At 42.1% G+C, this 12,862-nt stretch overlaps 1 long non-coding RNA gene across 1 annotated transcript; it reads left to right on the top strand.

Moving 5' to 3' along the window:
- On the top strand, positions 7-10,611 carry LOC110394185. The gene is made up of 2 exons (XR_002435433.1): positions 7-219; positions 9,431-10,611. It is a non-coding gene; the product is annotated as an uncharacterized LOC110394185 (long non-coding RNA).

Here is a 12,862-nt window from a genome sequence, read left to right as displayed (position 1 = left end):
GTCCCGTCCCGACCGGCGGCGCTGGGGCCGCTCTCCGCGAGGAGGACGAAGGGAGCCCGGCCTCACGGGGGGCGCGCGGGGCCGCGCTCCGCCGCTGTCCTCGAGAGCCCGTCCCTCAGGGCCGTCGCTTACGGGACCGCGGGACGCTCGGTTTGCTCGGGAAACCGCCCGTTCTGGCCGCGAGCGGCTGAGGTCGTCTGCGGATAAGATCGGTATTAGGTGAGGTCATCCTTGCTCTTCCTCTCCTGATGGTGCCGTGCCGCGCTCCCGGGCTCTGGCACGCCGTGGGTGAGCCCGGAGCTCAGGGGGCAGAATTCCAGCCGTGTGCAGGGAGTGGCTGTCGTCCCACCCCGCCGCGCTCCGTGCGGGATGAAAGCACGGCGGTAGTCTGCCTCAGAGCGCCGTGGCCCCGCGGCCGCCCCGCCACAAGCCCAGGGCTGCAGGTGCCGTGCGTCCGCAGTCGGTAGTAACAGGGGCACTCACTCTGTGTCAGAGCTCCCAGGGAGTTCACTTTTTTTTTTTTTTTTCCCAGAGTCCTGAAAGGCACTGGGAGAGAAACCTGTGAGAGTTTGCAAGAGTGCTGTAAGTGGCGTAGGTAACGCTGCCCAGAAGAATGCTTTCCTCCTTCCCAAAAATGCCTTGGGACAAGTAATTTCTCAAGTAATTGGTAATTGCTACCAGGTACTTAGTTAAAATTCCATCTCCTGGTGGTTAAGAAAATCTTCCTGAAATTCCAGGGATGAATGGTGAGTCTCTGGTGGATTAAAAGAGCTGCCAGAGGCAGTGTCACATTTCCAGGAGAGGAGCAAGGGTGCTCTGGATTTTGGTGAGGATTCAGAGGTGGGAGACGAAGCATCACGAAATTTGCTGTGCCTCAGCGGGGCACAGGGTGGAGATAGCGGTTCAAATCCAGATCCATCAAAGGAAAGGGTTCCCACGATGCAGCCTCTGCGAAATGCAAAGCAGAGCGGCAATTCCTAAGCTGCTAGGCTTTGTGATGCTTTCATGTCCCCGAGCGTGAGATCCTCTCCTGTCAGTGTTCGTCAACTGACTGGTGCCTCTCACTCATCTACACTGCAATTTCTCAGCCGTTTGAAAATTGTGCTGTTCTTAAATGCGTGGTGTTGTAGGTTCTTTCTTACTAAATCTTTCTTACTAAATGTTTAAACTAGAACAAGTTGCAGTGATCTTACGTTCATCCCTGCAGGGTTTTGCATGTAGGGAGGAGACTTGTTGTAGTCAGGAACGCAGCCTGCATCCGGGAATGCTTAAAGCATTCCCAGTGGATGTCTGGGGATGCACTGGGGCACTTAGAAAGCGTGAGACGAACTGCAGGATAAGCAGCCATAGGTCTCTGCATCAGAGTGCGAAGATAATCTGCATTTGAGTGCAGTGGCTAATCTAATGCTAATAAAATTGATAGAGAATCATAAAATAATTTAGATTGGAAGGAACCTCTGGACTTCAAAGCGGGACTGGGCTCCGTTACACTGGGTTGCTCAGGGACAACATCTCAGACTCTCCCAGACTGTTTGCTCAGCAAATCTTTAGTGACGTAGCTCTTCTCAAATAACCTCACTAATTCCTTGCTTTGTCAGCCCGAGATGAGGGATTCCACCTCTGTTCCGTGCACTCAGCATGGGGATCTTAATCAAATTGCTGTGCCTGATTTAAATGGCCTAATAGTGTCTCTGTGACACCAGAATTTAGGTTGTATGGGTGAATTTGATTCTTTCTGCTGAATGTCTTCACAAACATAGGTCTTACCAGCTAATGTTAACTTTCTCTTAACATAAAAAAAAGAAAATTAAAACCTCGTCTTCATTGCAGATGTTTTTATTTTCAGACCTCTTTGTTGCAAATGAAGTTTTATATTAATGATGGGACTAAATATTTCAAAAAATCATCCTGACATGCTGTGGCAAGTATGTGTTTATTGTATAGTAACGTTAATTCGCTGTTTCTTCATCAACAGTTTTTCACTTCCTTCATCAAACCCACACACCACTGAGGTCTATAGGTGCAAGTAATCACTGATGTGCAGCTCGTGGTCATTTTTAACATGTGCTTTCCCCCTATAGTCTCTTGAGAGTCAGTAGTGTTTACTACCAAAGTCCGTATTTTCAGACATTAACTAGAATCTCTTTCCTTTTCCACTCCTCGATGAGACGATGCCAGAGAGAACTCTTCACTGGTTAACTTCCCCAGTCCTATAGACAGCACACGCTGTTTTATTCCATCTGAAATCCGATGCTCCGGTTAGAACATTCAGCTTTCTTGTTTCTCTGATAATCCTTTGGTTCTTTCCGCTTCTTTCTCCTCTATTACAGAAAGACTTACAAATCTCCCACGGTTCATTGACAGAAATTCATAAACTGCTGTAGCTTCTTGTAAAGGAAGAGCTCTCATGCCTCACATGAGGGAGTGGAATAAATAATCGATGCTTCACGTTACGTGTGCCGCTGCAGTGTGGCATTTTGCACAGCATCTAGAATAACACACACCTAAACTATGCTGTTGCCAGTTGCTGGCATTACTTGGTTTAAAAATAATTAATTGAGCAAAATGCCATGAAACGGAGCAAATATTGTGTAAACTCTTGTTTATCACTCCAACTGTGTGCATGTATATACATATATGGGGAGAATGATTTATAAAACTGTTTAGAGGATGAATATAATCTCTGATAATTTCCATATGTAGTACTGTTTAAATTCCATACTATAAAATTCAATGATATTAAAACTCTATTAAAGCATCTCAAGGTCTTTGTATGTTCTGCTGAATTAGGGTTTCTGTGAACAATTTGCAAGCTCCTACAAAAAGAATAGGATCTTCTGCTTTTAGGTGATAAAACCCATTGTGTGAGACTCTGAGAACTGAATTCTCAGCCTTGTGCAATCCATGACGGAGATTATCCTATCGATTAGGGACAGTATGCAAGGCATAGGGGCAGTGAGCTTTTTACACATACCCAGTGTTTCCTTTTGTTGGAGCTCTGGAGAGTATTTCAAGTCTGAGGCAACAGAATTCAGTGAGAAACAGATCATACTATGAGAAACATCTTGCATTTCCACTGTATACCGATCATAGCTTTTTCAGCAAGATGCTTTCTGATACTAACAGCGTGTTATTTCTGGATACATTTGTGTCCCCAAATTCCTGCTGTGACCTAACAAACACTTTCATGGTGAAGCTGGCTTTTCCAAGATATCTTCAAAGACTGAGGGGATGTTATCCGTTCCAAGAGCATATTTCTGCAATGGATGTTCATAAAAAAAAAAAAAAGAAGATTTTCTTTTTAAAGAGAGTTGAAGTTCCACTAACATGTTTTTTGTATTATTGGAAATATCTATTCTCAGGCATGTGAAAGTTTCAGATAAACGCTCCTGGATTTAAGGGATTTTTGAAGCTAGAAATTCACTAATAGGAGAGGCGTTTCTGTCTCTCAGATGAAAGCTTTACTCTGGAGAATAGGATTGTTTGCTGTGGGGATCACACAATGAAGTGAGCATGTCTGAATTGGAGCCTTATTACTGTGGCAGAAGTGAATGCACATTTGTCCTGATAAGTCAAAATTGGAAAAACAGATTATAGCTGAAAATAGATGGTATAAACAGCCTCTTTATAGTATGGACAGCAGTACTCCACTGAACAAGTACCAAGAAGAGGAATAATGCTGGAAGCTCACAAGGAAAGAAGGGCTCGAAAACCTGAATGCCCTCACTGGTCTGAGGTTACGTCTGTGCTGCACTTCCAGGTGCAACCAAAGTAGACCGACCTGTATAGAATTTGGCAGCACGAGTTCAGCTGTCTGGGCAGCCCTGGGTGTCCTTAGAAGGAGCGTGTGTGGAATTTCCACTGCAGTACAAGCTGACACAGACACACCTGTTCATGTCACAGTCCTTGCTTCCAGATTACAATTAGAGAAAGCTTTTGTAATTCCCAGTAACAGAAGCTCACACATATTGAGTTCCAGATCTAACCATGCCATTTGAAGATTTTGCCATTTTCTATCTTTGATGCTGTAGTTGCTGCTGCCATAGCTCTGCTGATAAAAGTGTTCATTTAAGAGCTTTTTAACTTGCTCCAGGCAAAGTGAACAGGTTAGTTTAAGCCCTTTTCATTGACTAATCCATCTGCCTTGTCAGAAGCGCATGAAGGAGTGCTCACATAATTTCTTTGGCCGATAGAGCTGAGCGGGTGGAAGCTATCAGCAGAGGAGTGGTAAGAAACAACTGGAAGAATAATCATGTCAACAACTGGCACACCTGTCTGCAAACTCAGTGCCAGTGTATGACTTAGTCCTGCATGCGCTGTGGATATTACAACTCTTCCAAACATGTTCATGCCTTTTCTGTTACACATTCTTGGCTCAGCTCTCTTTTACGCAAAGTACTTTTGTACGGCTCCAGCATTGTAAAACAATTTGAAAGTGCTCAAAGATATAATTTATGCCCTTTTATTTGAAATTGTTAAAAAAAAGGTAATTTATACGCACTTTAAAGCCTTCTTATTCTTCAAAACAATGTGAAAATTGTCTAAGGGGGTGAATAGCAATGACTGTAATCCAGCAGAATTAAATCCGTAATATTCTTCCAGAACCTCAGCCCTGAATTCAGCGTACCCCGCAGCCAAGTGGCAGTCTGCATAGGGGCTTGGTGTCACGTTGATTTTATACCACTGGAGAGAAGCTCACGTTGTGGAGCAGGTTCCAGCGTTCTTTCCCACTTTGCGCTTCTCATGCTCACTGTGTACATGACTCCTCTTACTCTTCAACCTGCAGAGTTCCAGTTGCACACAAGCCTCTGAGAAGAGTTTTGTCTGCCTGGCTGTAAGCAGCTGTCCTCATGACTGTCTTTCTAGGTTTTCCTTGCTGCCACAGAGCCTTCCCCTCTGCAGTACCATCACCTGTATTCCTATGACTACAGCTGTGGCTAGTTTTGCCTTAGAAAATGCTTTGAATTCCCTCTTAGTTCCAACCCTCTTTTAAAGTGACCTATCCCATTTTTACCTAACATCCTTCTCACTGAGATTTTTCTGATCCTTTTTGATCTGTCTTTGGGTTAGGCCTCTGCTCCTAAGGCCATAGGATCTCACCATCTGCCTGACTGAAAAAATAGTTCTTTCTTGGTATTTCATGACTTTGGTTTCTTTGATAGCTCTCCTTAGCAGTCCTGTATTTTACTGTCTGCATCTCAGACAGATGTGCTTTATCAGGGAGTGAATGAGCTGTGAAAGATGCACTGTAATCTAGGAGAGCACAAAGCTCCTGTTCTGATTGTTTAAACAACAGCACTTTCCCCGTGGCTTTGATCAGTGCCTGTTCAGTGAGGGTGCAGCCTCCTCCTAACTTTCTGACTGCTGACTTCAGGTAATCCGATTTAGCCATCTCTTTGTTGCAATATCTGCTTTCCATCTCTTGTTTGTCCAGGCAACCTGATACATTTTAGCTTATTTCTAAATCTACAGCAGGTCGGTGATACTCTTTCTTCATCTTAAGTTATCAAAGTTCATGAAACATCTGACTGTCTCAATTAATTTATCCTCGTATTAATTAGTGAGCATTTATTACAGTGATCGTGGACAGGAGAATCTCAACTGAGTGGATTGAATCCAAGCAGTAATAAACAAGAGTGAAAATTGGAAATTTTGCTTATTAAAGTGTCCTTGCAGAACAACGTTTATGAATCGTTGTGTTAGGAGGAGTTAGGGAAACACACTTGTAAACACATTTGTTGTGGCACACTTCATTAACTGCAGTTCTGCACAATAGCTGTAATTATATTTGCTGAAGGGAATTCAAGTGGCTCTTAGAAATATTTTTTACAGGATATTTTTTATCACACAGAAAATCAACTTTATTACAAAGTTCCTTAAACAGAGTGAGATCTGCCAGCCAAGATACTAATACCAGGTTAGTAAGGAACAGGGTCAGCGCTCTCAAATGTGATCAATAATGTACCCATTATAGGATGCTGCTGTTCCTACCGTTGCAAATTTACGGTCACTGCTAATGCCAGATATGGTCTTGGAAACCTTTTCTTCTCACAGTCTTGCAGGCAATGCAGAGGCATGGCTGCAGCCCAGCCGCAGTATAATGTTGGCAGAGAACAAGGGCAAGCGTCTCAACTCAAAGCCCATCCTGGGAAGGAAGGACAGCCTCTGCTGACGCCTCCCAGCAAAGATTTGGGAAGAGCTTTCCCCAGGGCCAGCAGCACTGTCACTAGAACTGGCCCAGAGCCCAGAAAGCCATGTCCCAGGAGGATGGGAGTGGGCCCAGGGCCCCGACACACAGTTTTGTCCTCACTTAAGGCCCCTTCCCACTCACCAGTCATTTGCTGACCCAGTGCTCACTTCTTTTCCCAAAGCAGGATAGTGCGAGATAAGCCGTCCTTAGCAAAACTAACCACCTTTGCACTGTCCTCCTGCCATCCTTCTTCCTACGGTCTCTTTCCCAACCCCATTAAAGCCATCAACCATACCAGTGTGCTCCTTTCCACACAGAGTGCTCCATAGGCTCCCACAAATCAGTGCTGGTGACCTTTTGCCTACTGCATTCCCCTATTCAGGTTATAATTACAGTAATAATACCTGTCACCTTCTTAAGAGTATATTGTTTAGTGTGTGACAAGATGTTGCCCATGTATTTGTGGCTGTTGCTTTTGCTATAGCATGGACCTGGAGCATGTCCCAGAAGCATCAGCAGCTCTGCATGCATATAGCAGACAGTTTCAGCGAGCTGTAGCTGGTGCCTGCCTAAAGTATTCTTGCTTTAAACCTTATTTCCCTCCTCTCTGTGATGTGGATGGGTGGTTGCCCTAAGCAATTAATCCGTGCACCTGAGGCTGCAACCTTAAGTTGCCATTGGGAACAGTTGTTTTCAGGTGGATGTTTGGGAAAGTCATGTATATTCTTACTAGGAAGAAAATTCATTTTTATAGTACTGCCAAAATATGACATCTAATGCTTGGAAAATTATGTTTTAATTAGGAGAATTCAGGCTTACCTCAGTATAACTACTCAGACTTTTCTGGAAGTTGTTAGCAAATCGGAAAACATTTGGTTTTTGTGTGAGAGTGGATGAGGTTACAATACTACTTACGCTAAATCAAATTGGCTACTTGACTCTTTGTAAGTTTATTTTGTAGGTGTTCTTACAGATTAGGCATATTTCTTAACTAATTTTGTCAAAGTGAACAAAAAAGCCTTTCAGGCACACACATACACATGGATTTTAAGAATCACCACGTGTACCTTAGTATTACTTATTTAACTTAGGGATGCACCGCTTACAAAACTAGACGATAACACTAAAGCACTTAGCACTGGTTGCCCAACACATCAACCCTCTCATTTAGACAGTTTTGTTGAGGCTTTGAGGACACATCATGATGGTGTCAGCCCTTGAGTTAGAAGTCTCAGCGAGGTGGAAATGGTGTTCAGAAATTTTTTTTTTTTAAGAATTTACATGCCCACTCTAATTTACTTTGTGGGAATGCACAATCCCAGAGTCAGATCAGTCCACAGTTTGGGAGAAATTCTGTTGTGTTTTTTTTTTTTGCTGATACCCAAATAGGAGAGCATAAAGCAGACTGTGTTTTTACCATGTCTGCTTTGCTGGGAAACTCCCATGCTGACGTATCTGTTCTGCCATTTCTCATATTCCTACCACTCCTGGGTTGGACAAGAGTCCCACAGTGTACCTGCGTGAGATTCCTGGCACCAGGGACATCCATGTAGCATGGGAATGTCACAGCAGCTCTGCACAACACCAAAGCTTCTTTGAAGTATGCTTGACAACTGCTTTACGTATTGCATCGTCTTGCAGAACACTGACAGAAACTCAAGATCTTACGTTGTGTTGTTAGCATGTGGTATCATCAGGAAATCATGATCCATATAGTGGTATCCAAACTTTTTTGGTTGCACACTGCTATCAGTAAAAAATTTTGAGCATACGCCATCCATTATATACATTGAAATATACATACAAATATGTGTATTTATTTATTAGTGAATTATATACGTGTATTACTGTACTAATATACTATGCACATTATAAACAAATGCAAAAATGGACATTACAAAAGAATGCAACAAAGATGGCATAAAGACAACGTTTAAAATCTATTTATTTTATTTATTCATGGTACAAAAAGTATTTTCTTCAGAAACACCAATGGGCTGTTTTGCACATGCCATGGGGTGCGTGCACCCTGCTTTGAAGACCACTGGTCTAGAAGATGGGGTAAAGCTCAATACAGATAAGTAAGAAAAAAATCAAGAAAAAAAAAAGGATTTATTCTTCGGATTTATTCAGTGTACTCCACTGAGGAGGTTAAAGGCTTTTAAAGTCTGGGCCCAGTATGGAATGAACTCCCTCAGGAGCTGAAGAATATCACAGAGATCATCATCTAAATGTAAACAAGATTTCTTTAACAAGCTTCTATGACATAAATGCATTGCAACATGTACAGTAAAGAAAAGCACCCAAATTATCAAAGCAAATCATTCTACAAACCTCTCCCCTGGGGCAGAGGAAGGGAGAGCAAATAACATGTTGCTTAATGCACTACTGGAAAGAAACTGGGTCCTGCTGCAAGAACGTGAACAGACTTGTGTGTAATAGAAAACTCTGTAGCCGTTTCCACTCAAGATTTAAGTATCTACATCAATATGAATGAAATGTTTATTTCAGGTCAACAGGCATTATGTATTCATTTCTTAATTGGATGCTACTTGTTTAGGATTCTTCTATTGTTTTGTTCCTTCCTCAGTGGGATCCTGACTGTGCAACTGTGAGTAATTTACTATAAATCATTGACTCTAGCTGTGTCTGGCTATAAAACAGGCTAATTTACTGAGCTCAGTTTAAGAGCCTTTTTTTGGGTCGTATTTCAGTACAGCTAGACTGTTTTGCTGGCACAACTCTACATATAAATCAATCTGTAAACTACTTGCTCCCAAAATTTGTTCAAAGAAGCATTCCAAGTCAGGTATGCAGTTAATACACACTTAATCCTTCCTGGAGTAAGGTAAGGTAGACCACCATTTTACTTGAAGGGCAAAGTTTCTGTTGTCTTTGATGCCTGGCTGACTCTCTTACTCATTGCACGAGTTGGGATGATCCTGGAGTCAAAATTTCTTTGCCCTTTCCACAAGGGAAAATAGTAGGAAAGGCAGGCTGTGCACTCATTTACAGCAAGTCATTCACCCACGTCCTTGTTTGCAGTTGCATGTAGGAATGGGAAGAGACTAACTTCATGCTTCATGCACCACTTTCCTGACAATGACAAGAAAGCACTCTAGGGAGTGCTTGATTAGGGCTCACCAGAAACTTGTATTTTACATTGGAAGATATACTTTATTTAAAAGAAATCAAAAATTGAATGGGTTTTTAATTATTTTTTCCCAACTCCTCCATTAGGCCGTTGTTCCTGTGTTACAGCTGTACTATAGCACTGTGCTCTCCCTCCGATCTCCCAGGCTGGTGTGTTACAGAAGATGTGATGTGACCAGCTTGCCGCGCCTGTGGCAAAGAACAGGTACCTTTACTCAAAGCGACAAGCCCTTTCAAGTTAAGGGAGCAGTGGGAAATGAAAGTTTAATATTGAGATGGCTGGAAACGAAGATTCTTTAGCATTGTTTTAACGTGATCTCTGCCGTGAAGTTTCCTGATTAAAAGCTTTGTAATTTGTGGTCTGTGCTTTTCCAGGATGTACCTTTAAATAGTCAAATGCAGCTACTGGAATCTTTGGGAGTGGGAGAGTAATGGTTGGTAAGAAATACAAATAATTTGGCTGACTGGTGTAGCCATCAACAAAACTGCAGTACAATTTGCATCTATTGCTGAAATCTGATTCTAAGCAATGAATAAGCAGTGGTTAGTGTTGGTTTTATGTAGGAAATGTTGAAATGCCAGCTTTTGAGGGAAAGATGAAGCAGGATGAAAATGGATACTGACACTTCCTAATTTCCTGGGGGAGTAGGGTTCTGAATTTAACTTGATGTGAAAAAAGATCTCCCTCGACAACTTATACATAAACCTATCACTTAGCTTTTCCCAGGTATTATTAAATGCCCTTTCTGAAACTAATCTGACTATGAGGTAAGGCATTTCAGTTGATATTTCTATAACATTCTGAGTAATAGCTCAGTAAGTGTGCTAGCAACTTGCCTCTTGTCCAGTTTGTCATAAATAATGCACGGTTTGTATCAAAGCCAGTGTTTTAAATCTACAACAGACATAGAAGTCACAAACAAATGTTCATGTGGGAAAACAAAAATGCAAGATGAATTCTGTTAGTATGAACTATTTGAGTCTTGAGTATATTAACCCTTGTTTGTGAATAACTGTTGACTCCGAAAGCAAGAAGCTATCAAATGAAGATGTGATGGAAGGTACGCTGAACAATCGTAACTAAAAGGAGTACAACATTCTACTATTTCTAGAAGCATGTCTGAAGAGATCTTATTTCAATATTACTCAAGTGTCTGTTGCAGAATTATTTCTTGTGTTTCTGTTTTGTTACGTTTTTCTGAAATTATTGGCTAAAACACTGCCACTTCCTTGGCTATATTTCTCAATTAATAAATGCACTCAATGAATTTTTCTTCTCTTTTGAATGAATTAATTAATTCTTGACAGTGCAGTGCTTTGAAAACAGAACTACCAAATGTGAACTACAATGACCCATGACTGCTCCTGAAGGTCTAATCGAAATTATATTTGGCATAACTAATCTGTAAATGACACTCAAGTGTAATGGGATTTTACACGGTGGAAATTTTGCTTCAGACTTTTGGAAAAGAATCGTTGCTGAATGTTTCTGCATATTTATTTTAATTTTGGTTTGCTGTCATCTTTAAAAAAGAAAAAAGGTGATACTGTCAAGTTATATAGGAAATTGAAATCATATAATGTTCCCTACTCTCGCTCCCTCACCTCCTTGCAAAGGAGGTTTCACACTTATTTCCAGGAGGCTTTTGGCAAGTGTGTGCAACCCAGAGAACACAGATGCAGACTGACTCCTTTGAACTGAGACTAAACGCAGCTGCTATCTGTGCTGGAAGCAGTCACAAGAATGTTCTAGTATTACATGGCCTGGAGTGCGTGTTACACCAGATGATGCTAATGGGGAGAATTACAAGATCCTTTAGCTTCTCCCTGCTTCCCTTCCCTTCCAAATATGTGTATCTTTGGAAACCACTACTACAACTTCTACTATTAGTAGTATTACGTTAATACTGTGGACGACCATCAAGTTCAGGAGAAATAAAACTGCAAAATTGAGTGTGCTGTTCCAATTAAGCATTCAGTGGCATGAAGTGTAGGCAGACTGCACCATCAAAGCCTGCTTTCAGAGATCATTTATCATCAAGGACACATCCTCTTTAGCATCCTGTGTGCCTGATTTAATACCTTATGCGTTTAGGGCTGCTAAATGCAGGAACGGAGCAGCCTCCTCTTCCACATCATGTAGGACTGCAGTGAGAACAGAGATGGGATGAGTCTGCAAGGCATGGCAGTAAATGCTGGTGGACTGAGAGCCTTGTGCCCTGGGATCAGCAAGGGCAGGCAAGCTCTCTCACAACGCATAACATACACTAGGTAATGCTAGTGAGCATGGGTGTTTTCTCCAGAAATCTCAGCAGATGCTGACTTAGGGCAGACACTAGCTGTTGCATGGTTCAGTAAGGGACGATGTGTGTTAGGCTGCCTCTTCCACAAAAAGGACGTTCCCTTGACCACATCCTGTTCAGAGAGGTGTGGAAAGGGGTAATCCTATGTGGCAAGAAGACAGGAGCTCAATTGGAAGGAAAGTCTCTTCCCCTATCTTTTCATTTTTTTTCACTGTAGGCTCTTTCAAAATGTCTTCAGCGATGTTGGTAAAGTATTTTTTATCTGTGGTATTCAGCTTATGGTCTGCACTAAGGTCATGTGGCCTGCAGTGTCACAGTCAGAATGCCATATGTCTTCACAGTATTACAGTTTTGGCCACTGAACCAAAACACATTTGGTTCAGCTTCTTCTATATTACACCATGGCTGGAAAAACATCCCCGCAAAATACTATCAGCCTCATTGCCATAGCATTTCCTGTGAATAACACAACGATCTGAGGTAGGGAATGTTTTCCTTGAGCTGGTTGTGGACCTGTGTGTCTTACCTTTGTAATTCTTTGTCTTTGCTACTCCTGCTTCACATTCTGGCATCTGGGACTCTCCTTAGCTGTGTCTGGTTTCTGGTTTTCATCTTGCTCACACCTTTGGTTGCTGAATGGCGCTGGAGAAAGTCCAGACTTCTCTCTAGTGCCTAATTCTTCAAATTAAACCCATCTTTGCAGGTTTTGGTTTAGTTTTTATTTTAGGCTAATGAAAGTGATACCAGCCTTGCCTAACTGTGATACTTACCTCTGCAATTTTTTTTTTCTAATTATATTTCATTCTTTTCCAGGGTCTTTTCTTTTGTTTTATTCTCCTGATGTGTAGATGCTTTTTACTGCATTTTTAGCTGTTACTTCACTGCCACAGCTCTTCTCGTGTTTATGGTCTATGCCATAGAATTTATCCTTTGTATTTCACTGTGTTGTCCTGTCACTGTATGAATAAAGCAATCATGAAACAGCTACAGTTTCCTAAGAAGTTCTGATAAAATCTTCAGCAGAATGAGTCAGAATAGTGGTCTGTAAAAGTCTAACCTTTGCAAGGGATCCTGGCACAAAGACCTTGGTCGGGAAGATGTTCCTGTGTCGCAGCTGCTTGAACAGCAGAGAGAATTCCCAGATACCTCCTACTTTTTGTGGCAAGCTTCCTTCCTTCCTTCCTTCCTTCCTTCCTTCCTTCCTTCCTTCCTTCCT

This window comes from Numida meleagris, chromosome 2 (assembly GCF_002078875.1).
Source record: "Numida meleagris isolate 19003 breed g44 Domestic line chromosome 2, NumMel1.0, whole genome shotgun sequence".
NCBI lineage: Eukaryota > Metazoa > Chordata > Aves > Galliformes > Numididae > Numida > Numida meleagris.
Note: the sequence above shows the minus strand (reverse complement) of the source record. Positions and strands in the feature narration are given on the sequence as shown.